Below are 9265 nucleotides of genomic sequence, written 5' to 3'. Positions count from 1 at the left end.
TCAGGCTGTTCAGGCTGTTAGACAACAAGGTCAAATTCCTGGGTGCCTAAATCCTTTAGGAAAGATTCTAATGGATTTGATAGCATCATCTGATCTGGCCTTTCTCTAATAACAATGGAACTTGCTCTGTAGGTGGTATTTTTTCTTTCCCCTTTTCCTTCTGCAGGGCTTTGAGGCGATTTTGTATTTCTGCCATATCCGGTTCTCTTCTGTAAGGATCTGTTGGAATAGTGGCAAAAATAGATGTTTGTGGTGGTGGGGGTAAATACCCGGTTTTAACAAGAGGTGCCAATGGGTCAAACGGTCTAAACCTTCCTTCTTCAAGAAGCTGGATTTGCCTCTTAAGCTTCTCTATTTCTGGTTTTGGACTTTCAAGATAACCCAACCTACTTCCTAAGTGGCTTGCCAATTTCGAAAAAATTTCGCAGGCGAGAGCCCAATGTTTGGAAAATGTTCAACTACAACTCAGTGCACCAAAATAGACATCAACGATGCACTTGTTCAAACTGGCAAAGAAAAAGTGAGGAGAAGTAGGAAGGACATAAGATGTCCCCCAATCAAAAATATAAGAGTTTAACAAAAGGGTAACTCCAGAAAACCCAGAGGGACTCAAATTGCCACAGGTTCCAGCTCTCGTGCTTCCCGAGATAGCAATATAAAAAGTTTATTTCTCACCAAACAAAAAATCTTTTTTCTCCCTCATTTGTTCCCTTGAGCTTCAACAAAGATAGTGGTTCAGTGTATGAGCACCCGAACTCCTATCTCATTCCCCATTTTGGTTAAAGGGTCGCTTCACAACAAATGGCGAAGTACTCAACCATCATTCGACTTGATAACCAAGCAAATGAACATGACGAGTTAAATGATAACAGGTAAAATACAACAAATCTAACTGAGGATAGAAACTATATAAAGATAAGCTTACATGATAGAATTAGACCTATATCAGTAAGATTAACAGCACCTAATCTGCCTTGAGTCCCACATTGGCTTAGCTAACCAACGATGAGTCACCTATAACCGCACTTGCCACTGTCTTTTTTTTGCTTTGTGATTTAGGTTGTGTCATGTTTGTATCATTGTGTTTCCATTTTATCTTTGTGTTGATATAATGCAGAAAATAAAGAGATCAACAGTACCTAATTGACAAATTGTAGGACAAAACTCACGTAACTCCCATTCTTAGTGTCTTATTTTATTTTTTCATGCATAGTTGATCTTACAACCAATGGCTCTCTCGAAAGTATCTAATCCAACAGTGGTGAGAATTCTAATTTTAACATCAGCTGCATGTGCATTTAAACATCCATAAAATCATTAATCGAGACCTAGTCAAAAGAATGAACCATACAAGATAAAGCAAAGTGAGGAGCAGAGGAGAAAGCAGATGCGGAAGAATGAGGATTGAACACCTTTAGAGGATACCCAGAGAAGGCTCCTAGAAATTGCTTTGCCATAATCTCTTTCGCTACAAGAAATGCCACAACCTACCAAAAACTAGAGAATAATTAGGACAAAATAAGAAAGTGCATAGACAGCTAAAACTGAACATGGATTGTGGGTTCTGTCAGCTATTTCCTCGTTTGTTGGGAAATTACTGCATATAAATTTGAATCTTCGACTGTTTAGTAAAGCCAATCCTTGTATCCTCCAGTAGTTCCCATTACAAATGGAACACCAACATTGCAATACAGCTCAGCGTTACCTTCATAGTAGAAAGAATTTAATTGAACTTATCAAGCAAACATCGACATATTGCCTTATGCAGTATCCTGTTAAGGTTTGCAAATTTCAAAAAAATTACTGGATTTCCAAACAATCAGATGATCCTCCCACCCATATATTAATGGAACTTTGAAAAACGAGACCTCTCTTTCGGCAAATGAATTTCTATCAATACTTTCTCTAAAGATGTGTTATTATTCACTGCAACAAGCATATTCGGGTGTTCACAAAAGACCAACACCGCAACGCTTTCTCTATATGAAGATGCGTGCACCTTAATCTCTTTGCCACACACCTCTGTGGTTTTTCCAGCCTCTTTGGCACAGCCAAACGACATTGGGATAAGATTGAGTCCTGCAGAATCCGCTGCATTTATAACAGCCTTCCCCATTTTGCTTGAACAACTGTTCACCTGCAGCAACAAATTTTCTCAATAAAATTTAAAACATCTCAATGCATCTATCGACTAAGCCAAAAAAAAATGGCTAGGAAAATATCAAAAAATTTATTGAGATGTTTCAGTAACTTATGATTTAAATTATTTATAATAAAGAACCAAACGCGCATACAAAGAGAGGTAGAGATGAGGAGCATAGCTTCCAAAGTCAATCACTAATCAAAGGATTTTGCCAAAAAAAAAATAAATCTATACATGAGGATGTCTACGTAATTATTATATTGTTGTTTTTCTCTTTGGAATGTGAAAAAGAAAAATTACTAGAGGAATGAATTTTAAAAACAACGAGAAGGAAAAAGGCATTAAGGAAAGAATTCAAATGCAAATAAAATTAAATAAATGGCAAGAAAAAGAAAATTCAAGTGCCCTAAAAATAGATAATGATTAGATTGTGCTGCCAAAAAATTAGTCAAATAATTAATGTATAATCATATAAGTTTATAGCTAATTAGGGAAATGAATAGAATACAGCAAACCTGAACTGACCCAATTAGCCTTGATGAGGAAAAATGAACACACAAAGATATGTTATGAGGTTTATTGTTGGATATGTGTGTCAATGCATGTGTGAGCAAGTTGTCCCAAAGTAGACCTATCTAAAATCGGCAAAAGAGAGTATATGGTAAAATATCTTGTATTTACCACTAAAAGGCCAATGTGTATAATTTCTTGCATCCATATACTTTTTTTTTTTCTTCAACAAATTTATTATTGTGGGATTTCCTTCCACCAAAATTCATGAGGATAAATAATTATCTTAATATGAACCATTGACAACCATTTTATTTCCAGAAGTTTTTCCTATTCTTTGGCAAAATTTGGTAGGGTTGCATTGTTAATTAGTAAGCTATATCTCGTCAATAATTGAATTGCATCTTTTTGTGTCTAAGTTGAAATCTGGAATGATCACTAAAAAATGACATCTTATGTCGCTGATGTAACAATATTGGCTTCATATACTTAAAAATAACGGACAAATTCAAATTGAGAGAATATAAAATAACTGTTAACGGTTGCCAACGAGAAAAATATATAAATAAGTAGATGAAAATTAAGTAATTCTAACGGTATGGACAGTCAGTTAGTACCTAAGTTAAAAGATTCATCAATTGACCGTTTTAAGAAATCAAATTAACGAACTTAGATATATCACTTACCAATATGATAACAAGTACATATTTTAACTTGCAAATCTCATAGTAGATTCCGGACCTTAATACCGTCTGAATCAGATAAGAAAATTGTTACTGTTTACAATGAATGATATTAAAAGGTCTCGCTCTCTTTTGGTGGATTACTTTGAGAATCTATGAAAAAATTAAGATTAACCAAGATCAAACCATTCTAAATATTGTGGGAGAGGGAGAATAGTAGACCAAGAAAAGAATTAATTCAATAAAACGAGACTATTTCAAGAATGAAATATAAATACAAATGTAAGATGACAATTCGAATTAGGATTTCTTAGCAACTAAAAAGAGATGTCAAATTGAGAAAGCTCTCCAATATGGTAAATTTGAATTTACTCAATCAGGCATGAGGAAGGATAATATAAATAGAGATAAGTTATGCACTACCAACTTGTCTTCTTAAGTTTGCCTTCATTTTGGTATCATCTCATCTTTTCATCTTAGTCTATGCAAATTACATCAAAATTCTCTTGAACTCTCACATCAGTCTAGATCTTTCAGGTTATTTTCACGTGCTTCCCCGATCTTTTTTTTCCCTTTCATATCCTTCTTTCTTCTTAGCATATGCTATGATATAGGTAGTTTTTCAACTCGTGCACTATGGTTTTTTTTCCTCTTTATTTCAAATGTGAAAAAGAATTTGAAAAGTATGTATACTACATCCATTGTTCAGATCTCGGATGTTTTTGATAGATGAAGCATATTTCTTCAAGTGATTTTTTTTTTTTTTTAATGTATATTTTCATTAGGTATCGATGTCTAATGCTTTCTCTTTTTTGTGTCAAAGTCTTGCTTTTTGCACTTTGCAAATTTTGCTTATAATGATAGAGAGATTGTATGAGAAGTATCAATTTCAAGGTAAATAATTGCATTCTAAAGACTAACAACATAATCGAATAGATTGTCGTATCTTAGAGGGTGTAGGATATTTTACTAGCAACCAAATTATTTGGATGTTATAAACCCATTCACTATATTTGATTGTCGAGATAATCCTACGCGTAGATTCAAATTCTAAAATTTATTTCACGTGATCAATTCAATGATCAATCGGTGACCTTAGTTTGTTTTCTGGGGAATCTATGATTATTTGCTCACCTTTTTATCTAAATAAATAATTTTTTACATGTACTTATCATTTTTTTCATGAATGGTCATTTCTTGCAGGCTAATTTCCATCAAGGTTTACTTTTGGCTGGTGCTTCTCAAATCAAGTACGTATATTCTCTTCCTCTTCTTTTTTTTTTCCATTCCCTATGGTATTGAATTTGTTTAAAAGCCTTAATAAATGATTAGGACTATCTGTGCTTCTATGCTTGTAAGGTTCATTCTACCAATTTCGTTTGATTATTATTAAGGTTCGTTCTAGCAATTTTGCTTTGGGTGGGCAACCTTGGGCGAGGCCAAATGACTCTTGCTTAAATCTGGGGTGAAGGTCACGCCCTCGCCCAGATTTGGGCTAGTAGGCCCTTGTCGAGAGCCACCAAGGCATCGCTTAGGGCCGGTGAGGGTGACCTTCGCTAGCCCTTCCCAACGATTTTAGCGGCAGCCACTGGCAAGGGCTTGGCCAAGCCGTGGGTGAATTTGTGTTTTTTTTTAATATTAATTTTTTGCTTTTTATTTTTAATCTAATTTTGTATGTATTTATAATTTTTTTAACGCTTTTTTTCTGATGTGGCACTTAGTAGGCACCACGTCATTGCCACGTGTATTAAGAAAGTAATAAAATCAGGCATGTAAGCATTTTCCATTAGTTAAAGTGGACGAAATTAATAAAATGACTTGTTTAAACCAATTTGACAAGATTTTATTGCACTTTTTACAACTTTCAAGATTTAATTGCACTTTCATGACTAGTTTTAAAAATTTTAGCAAACTTGTCCCTAATATTTATTCTACAATTTCTTCAAAACCTCAATGGCTTTATTGTCTATGAGTCTTATCAAAATTGTCCTTAGTGACCAATTAGAAAATTATCGCTTTATTACGATATAATGTCAACTACAATAATATCTCTGCATGCTATTATAAATATGATAATTAGGTTGGTTTGAAAAATTTTAAATCCCGTTTCCAAAATTTTCGATTTCAATCTCACTATGTGTAAGTCAATTACTTGTCTTACTCATTCTCCTATGATAAATCAACTAAAAGAATGTGCAGGCATTGAAAGAAAATTTATATCATTTGAAATCTTTTTTCTGGTTTTATGTCTACCGAGAGGGTAATTGCATTCCGACTTAGTCCCTCCAATACTTCGAGTAGGAATTCCTCCCTCAACAGAAACAAACTTTTTCAATGTATATACTACTAATTTGGATATAATACATACACCCCCTCTAGTAAATTGATTTATGTTCATATATAATTTTAATACAAATGCTAAATGGTCATTACACGGTCGATCATACATAGTTTAGCATTTTTTTGTCTATGTAAAATTTTCCAAACGAAGGAATTCTACGCACTTAGTGGATTGATTCACCATTTGACAACAAATGTATGCTTTCGTATCAATAACATCATTAATGTAAGCATAAAGAAATAACATGAAATCCATTCATTTGCTAGAAAATATTTTATATTTTTCCCCGAGGCAATCTCATCCTTTTTTCTCATGATTTAGTACATAATATGTTAATATTTCGTCAATAAAACATATTAGGTTCATATTTTTAGAGCTATTCTGACATAATGAACAGCGTATACCCATGCACATATATATACGAATACTTTTATTATAATTCTCTGACAAAAGAATTTTACATTTACAGGCCTCTACAATGGAAAATGAAAATAACCACACAGTTGGCCAGACCGCAAATGAACAGTCTGAATCAAATGGCCATGTTACAACGGAGAACTCGATAGGGCGACATGGCCAGGGAAGATTATCTATAAACAATCAATTTACTTATGCAACATCTAGATTGCCGAGATGGGCAAGTAGAGGGGTGAGGCGAGCTAGAGCTCATCCCGAGATATCATCTCCATCACCGTGGGCTGCCATCCAATTGAGAACACACGAGGTACGTTCCAAAAAATGTAATATTATTATGTCTGTGTATTCACGTTTCATTCTAGGAACGACGACATCTTATTTATAGTACTAGATTTGAAAACTCAACAAATTTTCGCATAATTCTTAATTTGGTTCCTAAATTAAGTATGATAATCCAATTGGAAATTTCGCCAATGTAATTCCTTGAAAAGAGCATTTGAGATTGGGAGTTTTAAATTGAGACCGATTTTTACTACCAATTATGTGATGCATTTCCACATATATCATGCTCTTGATGCCAAATGACAATCGCATTGTATTAAACTTGTGATTCTCATTTCTATATTAGACATGAACTTTTAATTTACACGCCATATCAAGATAATATATAACTAAGTATACCTTTTTAAATATTGTTTAAAATATATGACACTCTGTGTCATGTAGAAAAAGGAATGTCTTATGCAATGTTGATGGATTTTTTTTTTCTTTTGACAATGATTAACCACAAGCTAGTAATGTCATAATTGTCATTACCTCTTATTTTGTCTCCTCGGAGATTTGTACTGGCTTGCATGTATTTTAAATTTCCACCTAAATGATAGTCTAGATACTTTCATGAACGATGAAAATATTTTTCATTCATTTATCTTTATAAACAATACATGCAATCGTTTTGAAGAAAACGTTTCCTAAATTATAACTTTCTGCAAACGGTATATACATAATATCTTTTATAGTACTATGAACTATAAAAAGTTCAACTAAACAAAGATTGCTGCTTGTGTATGACTTCAAACATTTGCAGTGGCGTCATGAGTTTTGTAGTGGACATAGAAGTTTTCGAGTGATAATATTTGTTACCCTAAATCTTGAATTTTGTTGTGGACGTGATTTTCGAGTTTTATCTCTCATACTAACCAACGTTGAAATGTCTCAATTAGTGAAGTTGTTGTAATTCATTTTCGTGGGTATATATATGCTCAAGCCCCTTCACTACATTTATGTGTGTTATTGTGTATTTTGCATTCAAACAACTAAAAGCCAATCTAGACGTGCATTGATGTCGAATTGATGTAGAGGGACATCTATTTTTTACTTTGGTTAGCCCTTGAGCAAGCAATGTTTTCGATACTTGAGAAATAATTTACTTAAGGAGAGGTGACTATGAAATACTTAGGTTTTCTTCATATGCTTTTGATTAAGAATTGGTCCACCTCAACAAACACGGTGGAGATGCTTCCATAGGATTGAGTGAGGAAGCCATCTCTACACATCTCAGGTCGCAGCAATATCATCCCCAAACCTCTACTTCAGAAGAATACAATGTCAAAGCCAAATCCTGTTGCATTTGTCTAGTAAGAGCCACTTCATTTACTCAAGAAAATATTAAGATAGAATTGAGGAACAATATTGTTGTCCATAAGTAATTCTCTTAGCTAAATTTAAACAAAGAGTATGCATATATGTTACTAAATCGTACCTTTTATTTTGCTGGACTATTTGCAGGATGACTTCATTGTTGAAGATAAACTTGGACAGTTGGACTGTGGGCATCGCTTTCACTATGGTTGCATTGAGAAATGGCTCATGAGGAGGAACTTTTGTCTACTTTGTAAAAGGAAAGCGATAAAATTATGAATAATGCATATTTCGTCTTTGAAGTGGTTCATGTAATGGTTTCTGCGGAGATTGATTGAGTTTCAACTAAATTTGATATATTTAACATTGTTGAATATGTAATTTCTTTGTGTCTAACTTTAAGGAACTAAATAGAAGGCAACATGATAGCATGCGCCAATAATAGTGACGTAATATTAGCGCCATTAATAATTAACTAAAATAACAAATAAATTGGTCTTGAAGAAAACTATGAAACCTAAGTAGTGAAATACTCCCATGTTTGTTTTGACAATGAGAAGATATAAACTTTGTTGATAATTAATGACAATATGAAGTTAACTAGAATAAAAGCCAATCGATTTCTAAGTTACGAACACCATCCGTCAAGATATTTTAGATATGAACGTGATTAAAACCTTTTATATATGGTGGGAGATTTAATTTATATAAGCAAAATGAAAATTAGAATAAGTAGGAGATCTTGATAATGAAATGGGGATATATATGGTGATTAGATTAAGATGTATTAGTTATATGGGCAGTAGATACTCTCTCTCACTTAAACACACAAACACACAAATTACATTAATAATATCGAATTATTTTTTTGATCGCTACAAAGGGCCATCTATTTAAAGCAGCACCTTTTTTGGGGATCCTAAGTGATACAATTAACTATAGGTAAACACACATTCATCGATCTGCCAACACGCACTAAGACAACACTGCTCACTTGCGCACTAACAAAGAGAAATCACTTTTCTTTTTCATTATGTGAAACATGACAAAAAGCTACCTCATACATAGAATAGATCAAATAAGTACCCTGTTAACCCTAAGTTACATTGTAAAACCCAAAAAGTTACATTAACCAGTAAAGCATTTAGAAAAATAAATAAAAGCCTAAAATAACGCCAAAAAGGGCATAAAACTAGAACAATGCTCGCAAGCATGCCTAATCAATGGAATTCAAGGCCCAAAACATATTGTATCTGACTTGTCAGAGTCACTTCATTATGTAAGAACATCGAGATAAAAGAAGAATGGCAAAAAATTTCGATCAGTACATAACTTTTAAGACAAATATAGGCTAAATGGAATATATTGACCACTCATTATACTCTCGTTTTTGCTAATATAATTGCAGGATGCCTATCCTGATCAACCCAGAAAGTTGGATTGCGGCCATTGCTTTTGCTACCGCTGCAATGCGAAATGGCTCAAGGTGAAGATTATTGTCCAATTTGCATTGCGGCAACAACAGACCTT

Source organism: Eucalyptus grandis, chromosome 1 (assembly GCF_016545825.1).
Source record: "Eucalyptus grandis isolate ANBG69807.140 chromosome 1, ASM1654582v1, whole genome shotgun sequence".
Classification (NCBI taxonomy): Eukaryota; Viridiplantae; Streptophyta; class Magnoliopsida; order Myrtales; family Myrtaceae; genus Eucalyptus; species Eucalyptus grandis.
This window is presented reverse-complemented; position numbering follows the sequence as displayed.